The sequence below is a fragment of the Ambystoma mexicanum genome, chromosome 4p, assembly GCF_040938575.1.
Source record: "Ambystoma mexicanum isolate Mex_15411 chromosome 4p, UKY_AmexF1_1, whole genome shotgun sequence".
In the NCBI taxonomy this organism is placed as follows: domain Eukaryota; kingdom Metazoa; phylum Chordata; class Amphibia; order Caudata; family Ambystomatidae; genus Ambystoma; species Ambystoma mexicanum.
In genome coordinates, this window is record NC_090927.1 from 227,666,090 (window position 1) to 227,683,568 (window position 17,479).

The window sequence follows — 17,479 nt, forward strand, 5'->3', positions numbered from 1 at the left end:
AATGAAAGAAGAAGGTGGTATCCAGCCCAGTGGCTGGTTCAGCATGGCGTTCGACTGTGTACCATCATGGCTCGGGACTGCAATGAAGCTACTGGTCCCCATCATCATCTTCCTTCTGCTGATCTTCTGTGTGTTTCAGTTAGGAGTTTGATGCTGTGCAGAAGCGATTCCTAGTAGTTCGATGATGATGGTGACTATAGGCAACAAAAATAGTAATGGGAAGATGCCTCATGATACTAGCGAAGCCCAAGTACAAACTAGTGAAAGTGATTAACCTAAAAACTGCCTGGTGGCAACATACAACACAGCGGATGAAGTAGATAATTACTATCGCACAACCATCAAACAACCCCAAGATCTAGAAAACTATAAGTAGGTGTGGGTCGACCTGGATGGGGACGGGGATTGTATTTACATGACATGCACTCCTGAAGAGTATGCACAGCGTTGGGAAAGTTTAAGAAATGTGTGCCAAGCCTGGATGCCAATAAAAGGTACTCCCGCATCGGATGTGGCAGCAAAAAGGTCAGAGGAAAGTAGACGTACAGGGGGAGGGTATTCGTTACTTAAGGAGTAACGAAAGGGGGGAATGTTGGGGAGAGGTGGTCTTTTCCGCCCCCTCACCCACACAGACGGACCTCGCATATGCTAATGGGGGGAGGCGTCCCCCCTCTCTCCTATGCGTAGTCTGGATTAATCAATGTCTAATTACTAACAAAAGGAAAACTCGTAACCAAGCCTTATTGAAGCTCAGAGACTCAATTTTCTGACACACCAGACGCCATCTTTTACTAGGCCTCACAATGATCTCTAGAAACCTGTCTCTACCCTGCCCAGTGCCTCGCACAAACAGCCCAGGCCACCCCCACCTCCTTTCAGCTCTGCACAAGTCCTGTTCTCATGGAAGTCCAGCCATTCATTGTTGCAACAGTCAGTATCGGCCAGGGGGAAAATGAGCTCATTATAGTCCACTGGACCCATGCCTACCGCTCTGTTTGATCCAGATACAGATCTGACCACTCACAGTGGCCAGAGGAGGACGCCTTCCATAGTCCTAATCTCATGCACCAATATATCCTCCACAGAAAAAACACATTCCAGTTCGTATCATGAGGCATCAGTAGATCAAAACCCCCAAGATGGGCACCTGGGTATGGGGCACTGGGTTTATGGGTGCCTGGGTACACATGGGAGAATGCCTATAAAAATTGTCAGTGAACTCTGAAAGCACCCCATTTGTGTCAAACCTTTATGATTGCCATTTGTCTCATGCCCTCAGGTCCTGTTACTGTAGATTAGACAGCTAACAATGTAGTGCTTTGCCAACATGACCTTCACCTGATGGAGATGAGCCCAGCTGACCCACGTGCTGCGGGATCGACACCCAAGCAACTGCCAATCTAGCGTGGTCACCTCTTATGGATGTATAATGTATCATTGTGTCTCACCAATTGCATTGTAGAGTTGGGTACCTATAGCATGGCGTCACTAGTGACACAGTTTAACCTTATAATATGCTGCCTGTGTAATGTTTGGCAGAGCGCTCTCTGGGCAGCAGAGTTCTCTGCATGCACAACTTATCTTATATAAACTGTGTTCCACTTGCAATCCATCTCCTGGTCTCATTCCCTAGCGGGGTGTGTCCATTATTTGAGTTTTTGGATATCGTGTTAGAGAGTGGGCGCCTTCAGTTGTAAACAAGGTTTCCTCATCTAGTGTTGCGATAACTCAAGTATCTCATTTGTCACATACAGACTTTGGTTCAGAGATCTTGGACCCCGGTTTGAATCATCTAAAAGCCAATGTTAATCATGTGATTGATCTTACTAATAAGGTCATAGGCCCCCCAGTCTCGTGTAGAAACCCTTTTTTTCATTCCCCCCAAATTGAGTGAGCGAAAGGCAGCTGATTCGATTGGACTCTTGCCCGGGTCATCAGGGAAATATCGCACCACCGATATTGCTAGTATTCTTTTTTAACTGGGAGAGGTGGGACCCCGGAAACGGCCTAATAATATCTATAGTGTCCTAAAGGGATCTAAGGGAAGGGATTCCTAGTCTGAATACTCTGACTCTTGTTTCCCTGTGGGTCTGGATAGGATACAGAATATGGGGTCTGAGGAACCCGTTCAACCAGTGAACACTACAAAGAATGACCAGGTTTATAAAGCTTTGATAGAATGTGTACTATCTGAAGAGAAGCATGTGGTGTTGAATCAATCTAATACTCTACATCTCCATAATGCAATTCCAAATCTAAGGTCAGTCGCTTCTGGAGACATAGAGAGGATTGATTTTATAGACCGCTTTAGAACTGGCATGGCTGTTGTACACTTTTGATTTAAGATGATATTTGTCATGACTGAAGTACCTACCATCTGTGCCTTCGGCTTTGACTTTGATTTAACACCCTATGTGGATAGGGGTTACTCTTGGGGCAGCATGAACAATTGGAGTTAGGGTGTGCCCTGCCAAATGAGATAGTAATCTCCTTGGATTATGGTAGGGATCAAAATCATAAGATTCAGGTTTCTAAGAATAATGTGAATTCTGTTGAATCGATAAGGGATTGATCTTTGATTAAACAGCGCTTTATGTATTGGCAATCCAGACAGGGCACCTTATTCCTCCTAAAATGAGTCCTAGTTCATTAACATTCCTTTCTTGGAATACTGGTGGCCATATTCATTTGTTAACCAACCAAATAATTGGCCATTTTATAAGGTGCCATAATATTGTATCCTGTTATGCTCACCTGGCCTCTGCAGAGGTGTTGGGGCACGGTTGCAGCCCTCCCGGGGGTAAGGTTGCTCAGGTCCGACTTTGCCATCTGCGCCTATGTGGTGACTCGTGACAATAGTTGATGCTGCTCGGGACTGCTCCTGCGTGAGAATAGGGGGCGTGAGTATGCCAGCTTGTGCGCCTGATCCCCTTCCAGACCCCTTCTCCCAAACCGTGGTACCCGTGGGAAGCGCTGTCCTTGGAAAGCTCACCTGTTGATTAGTTTTGGCGAGCACTCTATCCTGCTGCTTCTGGAAGGGGCGCTTGTATGATCTGGACCGAGTTCATTCACTGGTCCCTTGCACGTGGTAGTCCAGTCCTGCTGCGACTAAGCCACTATACTTCAGGTAATTGTTCCTGTTTGCCTTTGTCTTTCCTCGTCGGTTTTTGTTGTATTGTTAAGTTCGTTGTCTTGTATTGCTGTCTGTTCCACTTTTGATGTTTGCTCTTTTGCTTTCTTCCCTTGCAGGTGATGTTGCCGGCCCGACAGAAGCTGCGGAGCCCCTGGCGGCAGCTGGAGGGAATGAGGAACGAAGCTGCAGCGGTACAGTAGCTGGTAAGTTGTTAACTAAGGGGCATGCAGGGTTCAAATACAGCACAGCCCTAGGATGGATGTTCTAACCTTGTCTTTCTTCTTCTTCACAGGGTCTGAGTTTCTGGATGCGAAGTGTGGTGCTGCGGCGTCGGGATCAAAATCACTGGATGTCAGGAGATGAGTCTGCAGATGAAGCACCGGTTTCCTGGAGGTGAGTATGCAGGAGAACGCCTGGTTTCAAAGGTAAGTAAACTGGTCCAAGCGGCGGTGAGCATCACGTTGCACGTGAGTGCCCAGTAATGTGAAGCACTGGCTTTAAGGATGGAGCAGCTTATATAGCTGAGATTCTGAAGCCACGCCCACCAGGTTCAGCCTGCCTGCCACACCCTGGCACAGCCGATGAGTCAGCACATGAAGACCAGGCCTAGGGAGCCACACCCAATGAGTCAGCACATGAGGATGTTCTCTGGAATAAAGGTTTTCAGCTCCTGGAAAGTTCTGGTAAAATAAAATAACTCCTGCACTGAAATAAAGTAAAAGCACTCCTGCCCTGAAATAAAGTGTTCCTGCTCACATATCTATATGAGTCCAGCAAAGCCCCCTGTGTTTATGGGTCCCCAAGGGACATAGGTGAGTCAAGTGACCCATTGCCCCCATCACTATATGGTGTGGTTTTTGTGTTCTGGGGCCTGTGGTCATGACAATCCTTACAGGAAATATGGCTTAAAAAAGTACCGGTAATGGACAGCTTTGTCTGTAATTTTCAGCCAGCCACAAAGGCAATCAAGGCCGTCCTTCCGGTGTTCTGAAAACCTTGGTAAAATCATGTAGACTTTTGTCTGTGGTTGAACGTTTAAATGTCTGCTTTAGTATCATGGCTACTCACATCAGATGTACAATAGAGAAACCCTTGGACATACTGATCTTTAATGTCTATTGGCATGTTGACCTCAGCAATCTGAATGTGTCCATTGATCTCATTTTGAGATGTGCAAATGATTGGTTAGCAGGGTCGGACAAGCAGTATCGGTCATTCGGCCACTGGCCGAATGACATTGAGGACGTGGGGCCGGTTTTTCTTGAAGCCACCCCTGGGCCGGTTTTAAAAAAATTAAATTGTTTACAATTATATGTTTAGACTCGCTGGCGGTGCTGCGCGGCGCTGCGCGGCGCTGCCTGCAGCCAGCAGTCAGTCACATTGTCAGTGCTGCAGCGCTGCGGTATGTGACGCAGCCCAAGCTGGGGCGTTTAAAAAAAAAATGTAATTGTTTTGTTTGCTGACTAGAGATACTGAGACATGGTTGCGCTGAGCCGCTGGTGCTGCCTGTGGGCTGCACTAGCGGCCCGAGCATCTTCTCGCTAGCAGCAGAAACTGGTACGCACTCAGGCATTGGGGGGGATGGGGTGTGCAGCTTAATTATTCCTCAAAGCAAGGTAACAACACACACGTTGTTACCTTGCTTTGATGATTTGATTTGTATGCATGCATCATAATTAATTATGAATGCATGCATGCATCAGAGGGCCGCGGCCCACTGCAGTGGCAGAGGTGCAGCCACTTGCCTTGACTGGTTCTCCATGTTCACCTCGGGGCCCGCCTCGGCTCGCTCTGACTGAAGTGCTAATATATTAACACCTACTGAGGCTGGCGTGGCTGCCTCCTACCTGCAGGCTGGGGCTGGGCCCCCAGCACAGCACACAGTCTTGCCTCTCCCCCTCCACACCAAGTTCACTCTCATAACAAGTTGCTTTCAACTTTTCAGGAAGTAACAACAACAAATTTGTTACACTTTGCAAAGTTGAAAGCAATTTGTGCCTGGGGGCTGGGGATACGGCTGAGCCGCCGACATAGACTCCATGCCACTACAATTCGTGATGATTACCATCATGTGACTCTCTCTCTCTCTCATGAGAGAGAGGATATTAGTTGGGCCTCCCTGACCCTGGGTCTGATGATTTTGGCCACGGGAGGGCAACCAGCCCACGACTGACACCGTGCAGCACAGTAGAAGCAGCCAGCAGCAGCAGACGGTCGTCACTCCACCGCACACTGCAGAGCCCGGCTCGATGTCGAAGACTGAAGTTTTGAGAGGGACACTGTGTTGGAGGCTCTGAGAGCTAGTTCTGCTGACTGAGGTAAGAATTAAGTCAGTTAGAATAGCTGTGGCAGTTGTAACATGCTTGTTCTTGTCTGCACACACACACACACACACACACACACACATACACACACAAAGATTCACGCAAGCGCACACACACACTTGGTAGTACATTGGCGCACATGTATGTTATTTAGGTGTGCCCCCTGTCATTGGAGAGTCTTGAACCGCTCATGAACATGAAGCAGCAAGAGGAAGGCCTTAAGACCCCCTCACACTCCCACCGCCTAGCAGTTCTGTCACCTAGGGGACGCATAGCGTTGTGGACACCCAGAGTTTGCTTTGCAATTAAAAGAATAACAGATGTCAGCAATCCACTTTCCCCTTCTCTGAGTGAAACCATCTTTGAAATGGCAGAAAGAGATGCATGGAAGGAGTTACATTAATCATAACCACTGTACATTCCTATGGGTAGCTTTAATTTCTCATTTTTTATCTCCAATCTTCCCTTACTTGAGGGGTCCAGCCATATGCGATATCAGTCTTTATTCTGCCACCTACAGGAGCAGCCCAGCCCCAAATACTTTGCCATATCCCTTCTGCACGTGAACAAAAGATACCTGAGGCATGTTTCTACGACATTGGGCTTCATCAGTGCGAAGCATCATGGCTACCCAATGCACATAGAGCAAGGCAACAGGCTTGGAAGATAGACCAGGGCAGGACAAACCAAAAACGAAAATAAAAGAAACCATGACTTACAAATGTGACATTAATCTTGGGGAGCAAATGCAACTAACTAAAGAGAGGTACCCTACACATATAGAAAATTACATGTGAGGCTTGAGCAGTTAATGCTGCCTTGTGTGTTTATTTGCATTGCTGAACACACACTTTCAGTTTATGGATCAAGAATTGCACAACTACAGGTGGCAAAATTCAAGAAAATGAAGGTGTACACTGCTCGTGCGTGACATTGCCCAGCTTGAGTTGCCTTGCCTATAGTATATGCAGAGGAGGTTTCAGAGCACAATGAAAGCTGTGCTGTGTACCACAGCTAGAAGCCCAAAGAGATCTGACTATGCGCTATGCTAGGTGCGAGTCGTGCTTCTTATACTCTATGCATTGTTGCATGTTATTCACATTGAAATGCAGGGCTGCGAGTCACGGGTGCAAGGAAAGGAGTCATGGCAGGATGTGCTGTTCACACTGGCGAGGAACAGCTTGGGGGGCTAATATTCACTGTTGAGTCTCTCAAGACCTCAACCAGCTGACAGCCACAGGCCCACGGCCCTGCCACCCGCGGCCCAACGAGTCCTAAGTGGCCCGTGTGGTGTGTCCCCCAGCTCCTGCAGCAGGTCGGGATTAAGAGGCACGCATTAGCATTGCCATCATTTTGCTCTAGCCCAGAGTCCCCAGACAGCCACAGCACTGGAATAGTTGAAGGGCTCTTTCCAGATATAAACCTGCCACAATGCTAAGGGGCAGAGCGGGGAAGGGGGGCTTTACTGCTGTTCGCTAACCTGTTCCATAGGTTAAAGAATGGTTCAGTTCAGTGAAACGGTATAAGAACAGAAAAGACATATAGAGGGTGTATGGCATAGTCACTACAGTGACATGTTGATGCTAATCAGCAAACTGTAGTGAACTAGATGGTATAGAAGTTTGCAAACATGAAGTGCTCAGGCATTCTAAATAGTTGGATGGGTGGCCTGAGTGCTGTGTAGGTGGGCAGGGAGGTAGGGAGGTAGGGCCTTGGGGGTCTTGGGAAAGCTCCAGGGCAGACATCTGGATTCTGTGGGCATGACTCATCGTCTGCTGAAATCGTTCTTTATTGTAGGTAATATAAAGCTGGAGACCATGTTGACATATGTGTAAAGCTGGAGACCACGTTGACTTTGTGTTTAGTAGGCCCTGAATGGCATGGAACATTTCGTTGGCTATTGGGGTCTTTCGTTTCACACTCAGGAAAACATTAAAGTGAGAGTAAAGTTTGAGACTATAAAGGGTATATGTGTAATGTGTCGAGTGTGCAGGGAAGGAACAGATTAATAGTGGGTCACCTGCACAAAGGTGAAGTAACTGCTGAGACTAGGCTCATTTGCATAACTCATTCCCACAATGCATCTCTGCTTGGTGCCTGTGACTTTTGTTTTCATGTAGCCTGCTGTCTTGCTCTGGGTGAAAATGTGCAAAAGCCTTGAGGCTTTTAGGCACACGTACTGCCTGCACAGGCAAGCACATGGTACCACAGGTCAGGAATGAGTTGTATTGGTGGAGCTGTGTGTGGGTGCCAGTTGTGAAATAACGGGGATGTTGCAGGTCAACATTGGGGTGCATTGGTGGAGCTGCATGCCCTCCCAGTATGGAATTGCAGGGGGTGCTGCCTGCAGGTCAAGATTGGAATGGATTGATGGAGCTGGGGGCTGGGGCATAGTTCTGTAAATGAAGGCGGTTGTGCAGAGTGGTCTGCGGTCTTCGGCTTGCACTCGATGGCCAGGGTCAGGCGCCACAGCCTGGCAGCGTTGAGACATATGATTAAACCATGAATGAACATGCCTGTGATGGGTGACCCTCCCATGTGTGTTGCCCCTTTAAGGGGATGTATCCCTCCCACGTGTATTGCCCCTTTAAGATGGAAATATAAATGGGTCCTCCCAAAATTTTTTGTTCTCGGGGGGTCAGATATGTAAACAGGGAGGTTTATTGAAACGAAAAAGGAACAAACCAAACTGACTACCCCTCTCTCTACGGCCTGTCGATAACACAGGTGAAAGTGCAATAGAACTGTTTTATATTTTTACAGTCCCACAGACCTTTAGTGAGCCAGTTATGTGACTGAGTCCGATGGATACAAAATTGTAAATCACTTTAATGGTTATATAAAACCTTGACATAAAAACAATCCTTGGATAATTCATTCATCCATCACACCTTTCATTCCAATTCATATATTATATGGACTAGGGGTTAAACAGTTTACAATTTTTTAAGCATATTGGCTGTTTACAGTATGCATGACAACAGAAAACACATTGGAATTTCCTTTAGGTCGACATATGTTTCGGCCCTTCTTTCAAGTACCATCGTAGTCTGCGATGGTCAATATGGTGGGTATTGGGCCATCTTCAGGACAATCGTGCTTATATTGAACTTTAATTTCATTCCCCTTTTCCTCATAGAAAACGACGAATCTAAAAACATAAATTACATATACATTACATTGTGCATCGGGCTCTCCCCACTAGTATTTATTCAAGGTGATGGCCAAATTCATAAACCAAGACAAAAGCACCCACCTATGGTCGACTTGTATTATTGCAGACCTTGGAGCTGTAGATGCCGGATATCTTTCGTATTTTCCAGTATCTGGAACCCTGTATACAGGGAACACATAGGTTATAGTTAATATATTCCATCAAATGCCCCTGCGATATGGTCTATATTGGGAAAACTAAACGGCCTGTACGACAGCGTATTAATGAGCACAAATCGTGCATCAGGAATCAGGTTGAAAACAAACCATTAGTAGCCCACTTTATCACCAAACAACATAAATGTACAGACCTATTATGGTGTGTAATCCAAGTAATTAAACTATCTCCCAGAAACGGAAATAGGGATCAAATCCTTACTAGATGTGAACAAAAATGGATCTACACTCTTCAAACAGTCAAAAATGGGCTTAATATAGCTGTGGAGTGGAGTGCTTTTTTGTAGGATATCTGTAATATCTCACTAAAATCCACTAATCTAGCCCCTTGAGCACCATTAGTCACCATCCAAGTTGGTTGATACGATCCACCCAATGTGGCCCTTAACATCTAACAAGGTTGACAAGTCTATTAATTCTTGAAGCACAATGGGTTAATAAACGCTGTACTATACTAAGTCAGCCCCTGCAATATACTACAACTCATAATTGGGTTCACACTAGGGGCAGGGCGGTGTACTGCGTTAGGCACCCTTTTCAGATTCAGGAAGAATGATATGTTCATCAGACCCTGTAAATTAAACGGTATTCCGCTGACCCCACATTACCGTTGTAGTCCCTATATACTAATATTCGAGTCCCTGCACATTTTTGGTGCAAGATGACCTTGATAAATCAAAATCCTAAAATTGAAAATCATGTAGGTTGCTAGAACCAATTTTTCGGCTATTGCATCCCTAACTTTTAATTGTCGATCGTGAGGTACCTGTCATCAACACTGAGAGTGCCCAAACGACTCCTGTAAATAAACTTGAGAAGCTCACAACAGACAATAATCAGTAAAACATGTTGTGGGTTAGGTGATAAGAGATTAGTCGATAGGCCAGTAGTCACTCATCATGCTTTTGACAGTGTTTACATTTGGCAATCTCCCCTGTACGGTTCGACAGCGCACTACCTTAATGAGTGAGATCACGTGCGCGGGAAGCACGTTTTCAACATCAGGTGACCTTTAAAAAGATCAGAGCTTCGTGCTCACAATGTAACCGCGCGTACGACTAAGAGGACGCCGCCGTGTTACAGCTCGACACCGCCGACGAAAGCACAGGTAAGCAGATAAGTTTGAGGGAGTGTGAACGTGGAAATCACTCGTATTTGAAACTGGGTTTTTCCTTTATCTTAATAAAGCACATACGCCCGCTCCACTGTGATACCGCGGCACAAAGGTAGTCGCCGGGGCAACCTAACGAGGAACTAACAGTGCAAACTTAGAGCTATAGATGCTCTTAAAGAGGGCGCAACCTATAATTGAAAAGTCAGCGTTCCCCTTGACCATTTACCTTTTTTTAAAAAACGATGGCAGCGGGTAAATAGGATTAAGAAGAGGATCTCCAAACTATATGAAAAGGAAGATACCTAAATCAAAAAACCGGCTAATTTATAAACAGTTAAGGTGCACGTATAATGTAAATTGCACTACCCATATTTTACGTGTTTTATCCTCGGTTTCAATAAAATAACGGCGAACGAAGTCCCTTACAGAGCATGCAAGCCCACATTGGAACTTCACAATAGATAGTAGCGGAGACGCCAATGAAGTAAATAGCAGTTTAAAACATGAGCACATTGAGGCAAGTACACTCGCTCTATGAGGAAGTAATTGATTGTGCCTTATTTATAGGCATGTTACCGGATGTCGTGGATGACACCAAATCAAACTAACAACAGCGGATCACGAGAGATCGCAAGGAAAGAAAATAAAGCCTTCTGAAGAGTCAACCACTCCCTTTTTACATTCGTAAGTCACTTCAATATATAAAGGGGACTATTGCCATCCAGGCTAGCCGTCGAATATATTAACTATAACCTATGTGTTCCCTGTATACAGGGTTCCAGATACTGGAAAATACGAAAGATATCCGGCATCTACAGCTCCAAGGTCTGCAATAATACAAGTCGACCATAGGTGGGTGCTTTTGTCTTGGTTTATGAATTTGGCCATCACCTTGAATAAATACTAGTGGGGAGAGCCCGATGCACAATGTAATGTATATGTAATTTATGTTTTTAGATTCGTCGTTTTCTATGAGGAAAAGGGGAATGAAATTAAAGTTCAATATAAGCACGATTGTCCTGAAGATGGCCCAATACCCACCATATTGACCATCGCAGACTACGATGGTACTTGAAAGAAGGGTCGAAACATATGTCGACCTAAAGGAAATTCCAATGTGTTTTCTGTTGTCATGCATACTGTAAACAGCCAATATGCTTAAAAAATTGTAAACTGTTTAACCCCTAGTCCATATAATATATGAATTGGAATGAAAGGTGTGATGGATGAATGAATTATCCAAGGATTGTTTTTATGTCAAGGTTTTATATAACCATTAAAGTGATTTACAATTTTGTATCCATCGGACTCAGTCACATAACTGGCTCACTAAAGGTCTGTGGGACTGTAAAAATATAAAACAGTTCTATTGCACTTTCACCTGTGTTATCGACAGGCCGTAGAGAGAGGGGTAGTCAGTTTGGTTTGTTCCTTTTTCTTTTCAATAAACCTCCCTGTTTACATATCTGACCCCCCGAGAACAAAAAATTTTGGGAGGACCCATTTATATTTCTTCCTGAGGACAACCCTTGGTTGTTGGGTTTCATTTCTGTCACTATAAACGAAAGTATTGTGCTAAGAAGTGTGAAAATGGATATTGAGAATTTAGTATCGTTTTCAGATGAGTATTATAAAAAACTCATAAATCAACCCACATTATTAGGAGACACCGTTGATAATGTGGCCTCTGCTCCGCAGTCAAATGACGCAGAACTTTTAACTCAAAAAAAGAAAAAATTGATTCGCACTGAATCTCATGGAAAATTAATGTTGGCCTATCTTAAAGCCGGAACCATTCCAGAGGGCCTTCAGATTAAAAATATTCCCCGAGTGTTTACTAATAACACGAAATTCAAAAGTAAGTTCAGTGGTGTCAGCAACAAATGCTCAAGAGATCTTTTGATTCTAATTATTGACACGGCAGCAGAAGAAGCAGCTATACAGAGAACTGAAATAGACACCCTAGAGGCGAAAATCAAACAAGAAAACACGATGACAGACATTAAAGAAACACTGGCCAAAATCGAGGACGAAATGGCTAAATTCAAGAAAATAACGCTTGATAAAAAAATCTGGAAATTAAAAAAAGATGTGGAACAATACAAAGAGACTAGAACTTACCCGTATCTCATAGAGACTTACTATGATGATATACAGAAAGCCAGTCAAGTGAGACCGAATAACAGAAGAAGACCATTTGTGAACTTTTCCAACTCGTCTAATGCATCAACAAGTAGCGGGTCTGATACGAGCCAACAAGGCCCACCCGGTCCGCCCCCCCAACAATTTTTTCGGGGCAAGGGACAACGCGGCCGAAACAAACAGCAAGGCCCCCCACGAATGCCCACGAGGAATTGGCAGGGCCCCGCCCAAACATGGTAGTTCCTATTTACAATCTATCTCCTTATGTCCTCTCGCCCACTGAAATAAGTGTTCTATCAAAGGGATTGTCTTTTGTTCCAACAGCACAAGCGAAACCCTTCGAAACTGAAGTGGAACTGCAGAAATTCTACAGACTGATACGTCTCAAATATTGTTTCAGAAATTCAACTTCGCCTACAAAAGAGGCCACCATCACGGGTCTTAGACCTCCTTCGAAATTTGTGCCTACCAATGCGATGGGTAGCCCAGCAATAGTAGCATTTGAACAGAAAATCTCGTGGGAAATTCAAAAAGCACTCAAAAACAAAAATATTTCAAAGAACAATCTATCAAAAGCTGAAAGAGACGCTCTCAAATCTTTACAAACTAACAATGACTTAATAATCAAACCAGCAGATAAAGGCGGGGGAATAGTCTTGTGGACTAAGGACCTCTACGAAACCGAGATACAAAAACATCTAAATGACACCTCTGCATATAGAGAACTCCCAAACGATCCCACTCCTCGTTTAAAGGAGGAAATTAACAGCCTTATGAAATATGCAATGGAAGAAAACTGGATTGACAAAGAAGAGAAAGATTTCCTCATCAATCAGCATCCAACTACCCCGGCCTTTTACATCCTCCCAAAAATACACAAGGATGACAAACGACCCCCTGGCAGACCCATTGTGGCTGCCATTAATTCTATCCTTGAACCTCTATCAATATACACTGACTGGTTTCTAAAACCATTTGTACCTAAAATGAGGTCTTATGTGAAAGATACAACCAGCATGTTAAAAAAATTGGAAAAGATTCAATTAAATACATCAGATATTCTAGTAACTCTAGACGTAGTGAGTTTGTACACGAGCATTCCACAAGATGACTGCCTCAAGGTGATGGCCAAATACCTAGACAGACGCACCGAGACACTCAATCAGGTCCCCACAGCATTCATTTTAGAATGCATGAGGCTGGCCCTAACAGAAAATTTTTTCTTGTATAAAGAGCGTTATTACAATCAGCTCAAAGGGACTAGCATGGGAGCCACATTCGCCCCTGATTTAGCGAACCTATATATGGATGACCTAGAACAGCAATTCATATATAGCCCTACCAATCCTTTTTTTATCTATATAAAAGACTGGTTACGATATATAGATGACATCTGTCTCATTTGGACGGGCACATCAGATCAGCTCGCCAACTTTCACAAGTGGTTGAATCTTCAGAATCCACATATTCAATTCACGATACATAGCAATATGTACAAAATACCTTTTTTGGACTTAGAGATACAAAAAACAGCAAGTGGCAATATAGAGACGGTTCTATATAGAAAACCCACAGATAGAAACACCTTGTTAGACTACAAAAGCTTTCATCCACTCAGTCTTAAAGAAGGCTTACCATACGGACAGTTTCTCCGTATCCGCAGAAACTGTTCCAACGTGGAAATGTACAAAATTCATGGCAAAAATCTGAAGGCTAAATTAAAAGAAAGAGGATACCCCAAAACAACAATACACAGAGCATATAAAAGAGCGTTGCACGTGAATCGAACAAGTATTTTTGAAACCACACACCGCCATCAAGAAGACAAGATCACGTGTGTCAGCACATACAGTCCAGTTAGCAATAACTTTAGAAAGATCATTCGCAAACATTGGAAAATGATTTATACGGAAGATTTTAAACCCCCGGTTCCACGATTTGCGTTTAAAAGACAACAAAACATTAAAGACAGTTTAGTACACACGTATCAACATCAAAAATCTATAAAGCCTACACAAACGTCATTATGGGGTCTACCCCCGGTAGGAGGACACCATCGCTGTGGACACTGCTCAGTCTGTGCACAAACAGCTACCATGAAAAAGATCACCCTCTGTAATAAGGTAATCGAACTTAAAGACTTTACCAATTGTCTTACACCATGGGTGGTATATGCCATCAAATGCCCCTGCGATATGGTCTATATTGGGAAAACTAAACGGCCTGTACGACAGCGTATTAATGAGCACAAATCGTGCATCAGGAATCAGGTTGAAAACAAACCATTAGTAGCCCACTTTATCACCAAACAACATAAATGTACAGACCTATTATGGTGTGTAATCCAAGTAATTAAACTATCTCCCAGAAACGGAAATAGGGATCAAATCCTTACTAGATGTGAACAAAAATGGATCTACACTCTTCAAACAGTCAAAAATGGGCTTAATATAGCTGTGGAGTGGAGTGCTTTTTTGTAGGATATCTGTAATATCTCACTAAAATCCACTAATCTAGCCCCTTGAGCACCATTAGTCACCATCCAAGTTGGTTGATACGATCCACCCAATGTGGCCCTTAACATCTAACAAGGTTGACAAGTCTATTAATTCTTGAAGCACAATGGGTTAATAAACGCTGTACTATACTAAGTCAGCCCCTGCAATATACTACAACTCATAATTGGGTTCACACTAGGGGCAGGGCGGTGTACTGCGTTAGGCACCCTTTTCAGATTCAGGAAGAATGATATGTTCATCAGACCCTGTAAATTAAACGGTATTCCGCTGACCCCACATTACCGTTGTAGTCCCTATATACTAATATTCGAGTCCCTGCACATTTTTGGTGCAAGATGACCTTGATAAATCAAAATCCTAAAATTGAAAATCATGTAGGTTGCTAGAACCAATTTTTCGGCTATTGCATCCCTAACTTTTAATTGTCGATCGCGAGGTACCTGTCATCAACACTGAGAGTGCCCAAACGACTCCTGTAAATAAACTTGAGAAGCTCACAACAGACAATAATCAGTAAAACATGTTGTGGGTTAGGTGATAAGAGATTAGTCGATAGGCCAGTAGTCACTCATCATGCTTTTGACAGTGTTTACATTTGGCAATCTCCCCTGTACGGTTCGACAGCGCACTACCTTAATGAGTGAGATCACGTGCGCGGGAAGCACGTTTTCAACATCAGGTGACCTTTAAAAAGATCAGAGCTTCGTGCTCACAATGTAACCGCGCGTACGACTAAGAGGACGCCGCCGTGTTACAGCTCGACACCGCCGACGAAAGCACAGGTAAGCAGATAAGTTTGAGGGAGTGTGAACGTGGAAATCAATCGTATTTGAAACTGGGTTTTTCCTTTATCTTAATAAAGCACATACGCCCGCTCCACTGTGATACCGCGGCACAAAGGTAGTCGCCGGGGCAACCTAACGAGGAACTAACAGTGCAAACTTAGAGCTATAGATGCTCTTAAAGAGGGCGCAACCTATAATTGAAAAGTCAGCGTTCCCCTTGACCATTTACCTTTTTTTAAAAAACGATGGCAGCGGGTAAATAGGATTAAGAAGAGGATCTCCAAACTATATGAAAAGGAAGATACCTAAATCAAAAAACCGGCTAATTTATAAACAGTTAAGGTGCACGTATAATGTAAATTGCACTACCCATATTTTACGTGTTTTATCCTCGGTTTCAATAAAATAACGGCGAACGAAGTCCCTTACAGAGCATGCAAGCCCACATTGGAACTTCACAATAGATAGTAGCGGAGACGCCAATGAAGTAAATAGCAGTTTAAAACATGAGCACATTGAGGCAAGTACACTCGCTCTATGAGGAAGTAATTGATTGTGCCTTATTTATAGGCATGTTACCGGATGTCGTGGATGACACCAAATCAAACTAACAACAGCGGATCACAAGAGATCGCAAGGAAAGAAAATAAAGCCTTCTGAAGAGTCAACCACTCCCTTTTTACATTCGTAAGTCACTTCAATATATAAAGGGGACTATTGCCATCCAGGCTAGCCGTCGAATATATTAACTATAACCTATGTGTTCCCTGTATACAGGGTTCCAGAGACTGGAAAATACGAAAGATATCCGGCATCTACAGCTCCAAGGTCTGCAATAATACAAGTCGACCATAGGTGGGTGCTTTTGTCTTGGTTTATGAATTTGGCCATCACCTTGAATAAATACTAGTGGGGAGAGCCCGATGCACAATGTAATGTATATGTAATTTATGTTTTTAGATTCGTCGTTTTCTATGAGGAAAAGGGGAATGAAATTAAAGTTCAATATAAGCACGATTGTCCTGAAGATGGCCCAATACCCACCATATTGACCATCGCAGACTACGATGGTACTTGAAAGAAGGGCCGAAACATATGTCGACCTAAAGGAAATTCCAATGTGTTTTCTGTTGTCATGCATACTGTAAACAGCCAATATGCTTAAAAAATTGTAAACTGTTTAACCCCTAGTCCATATAATATATGAATTGGAATGAAAGGTGTGATGGATGAATGAATTATCCAAGGATTGTTTTTATGTCAAGGTTTTATATAACCATTAAAGTGATTTACAATTTTGTATCCATCGGACTCAGTCACATAACTGGCTCACTAAAGGTCTGTGGGACTGTAAAAATATAAAACAGTTCTATTGCACTTTCACCTGTGTTATCGACAGGCCGTAGAGAGAGGGGTAGTCAGTTTGGTTTGTTCCTTTTTCTTTTCCCTTTAAGATGGGCCATGACTATGACTGTGGCATGGCCCAAGGTAATAAAAGGAGCTCCTGCAGGCACGTGAGACAGAACAAAGAGGAACGACTGAGTCCGTGTCTCATTAATGATGTAGGCCTCAGGCCTACACGTGGAGGCACAGGCCTGCATGCCCTGATACCGTGGGACCCGCTTGCCAGGATGGTGGCCGAGGTCTGCACAGTCAGGGGCCTGGCAGGCTGTGCCCCACCCCGATGGCGTTGATGTCCATACCGCCTAGGGGCCTGCCGGATGTCCAGGGCAGGCCCCAACCCCCACCCATAGTGGGCCTGTGATGTGCTCAAAGGAAGAGCACCCAGGGGCGTGGCGACCCCCAACCATGCCTATGCAGGTATTTATATGTATTAAGGCAATATTCCCAACAGCCTGCCTTAAGCGATCGGTGCTTGCAATGATTTTTTCCTTTTTTAGGAATCCTCATTTGCAAGCGCTGCACTGTCTGTGAAATGGATTTACAAAACGTGTGTAAATCCTCCCACCTGGCCCTGCCATTGTGTTCTGGGAGTTATGTGCGGGTCACAGTGTCTGTTGGCGAGCTCTCTCCTCCCCGCTCAATGCCGGTTCGGCCTCCCCTCCCTCGGC